Consider the following 1953-nt stretch of genomic DNA (forward strand, 5'->3'; position numbering starts at 1 on the left):
TTCACACTTTGATCATGGTTCCTAGTGATCCATGCATTGGCATAGAACTCTTGAACCATTAAGATTCCGACTTGTTGCATGGGGTTGGTTAGGGCTTCCCAACCTCTTCTTCGGATTTCATGTCAGATCTCCGGATACTCATTTTTCTTGAGTTTGAAAGGGACCTCAGAGATCACCTTCTTCTTTGCCACAATATCATAGAAGTGGTCTTGATGGCTTTTGGAGATGAATCTTTCCATCTCCCATGACTCGGAGGTGGAAGCTTTTGTCTTCCCTTTTCCTTTTCTAGAGAATTCTCCGGCCTTAGGTGCCATTGATGGTAATGGAAAAACAAAAAGATTATGCTTTGACCATACCAAACTTAAAATATTGCTCGCCCTTGAGCAAGAGAAGAAAGAAGAGAAGAAGAAGAAGAAGAAAATATGGAGGAGAGTGAGGGAAGGTGTTTCGGTCAAGGTGTAAAAGAGGGGTTTGTGTTATGTGAAAATGAAGTAGAATGGAAGGGTATATATAGGGAGGGGAGTGGGTGTAGTTTCAGTTATTTAGGGGTGGTTTGGGTGGGAAAGATTTTTGAATTTTGAAGGTGGGTGGGGTTTATAGGGAAGAGTGGATGGATGTGAGTGGTGAAGAGGGTAATTGGGAAGAGAGGTTTGAGGTGATTGGTGAAGGGTTTTTGGGGAAGTGTGTTTATTGGAAAGAGAGAATGAATGTTGAGAAGAGGGAAGAATATGTTAGGTGGGGATCCTGTGGGGTCCACAGATCCTGAGATGATCCTGTGGGGTCCACAGATCCTGAGGTGTCAAGGATTTACATCCCTGCACCAATTAGGCATGTAAAATGCCTTTGCACACCATTCTAGCATTTAAACACTGAAGTGATGCACACTCTGGGCGTTCAACGCCCATGTGTAGCATGTTTCTGGCGTTGAACGCCAGTTCCATGCTTGTTACTAGCGTTCAGCGCCAGCTTTCCTCAAGGCATATTCCTGGCGTTCAAACGCCAGGATGTTGCTTGTTTATGGCGTTCAGCGCCAGAAACATGCTCTGTTCTGGCGTTGAACGCCAGCCAGATGCACCTTACTGGCGTTTAAACGCCAGTAAGTCCTTCCTCCAGGGTGTGATTTTTCTTCTGCTATTGTTGATTCTGTTTTTAATTTTAGTCTTTGTTTTGTGACTCCACATGATCATGAACCTAATAAAACAGTATTTTTTTCATGACTCCACATGATCATGAACCTAATAAAACACAAAATAACAATAAAATAAAATTAAAATTAGATATATAAAAATTGGGTTGCTCCCAACAAGCGCTTCTTTAGTGTCATTAGCTTGACAGTGGGCTCTCATGGAGCCTCACAGATATTCAGAGCATGATGAGGGCCTCCCAACACCAAACTTAGAGTTTGAATGAGGGGACTTCTCAACACCAAACTTAGAGTTTGGTTGTGGCCTCCCAACACCAAACTTAGAGTTTGACTGTGGGGGCTCTTTTTGACTCTGTACTGAGAGAAGCTTTTCATGCTTCCTCTCCATGGTTGTAGAAAAAGATCCTTGAGCTTTAAACACAAGGTAGTCCCCATTCAATTGAAAGACTATCTCTCCTCTGTCAACATCAATCACAGCTCCTGCTGTGGCTAGGAAGGGTCTTCCAAGGATGATGCATTCATCCTCATCCTTCCCAAGATTATGAAATCAGCAGGGATGTAAAGGCCTTTAACCTTTACTAACACGTCCTCTACTAATCCATAAGCTTGTCTTACTGACTTGTCTGCCAATTAAAGTGAGAATAAGGCAGGTTGTACCTCAATGATCTCCAGTTTCTCCATTACAGAGAGCGACATAAGATTTATGCCTGACCCCAGGTCACACAGAGCCTTGTTAAAGGTCATGGTGCCTATGGTACAGGGTATTAAGAATTTACCAGGATCTTGTTTCTTTTGAGGTAAAGTTTGCT

This window comes from Arachis duranensis, chromosome 5 (genome assembly GCF_000817695.3).
Source record: "Arachis duranensis cultivar V14167 chromosome 5, aradu.V14167.gnm2.J7QH, whole genome shotgun sequence".
Classification (NCBI taxonomy): domain Eukaryota; kingdom Viridiplantae; phylum Streptophyta; class Magnoliopsida; order Fabales; family Fabaceae; genus Arachis; species Arachis duranensis.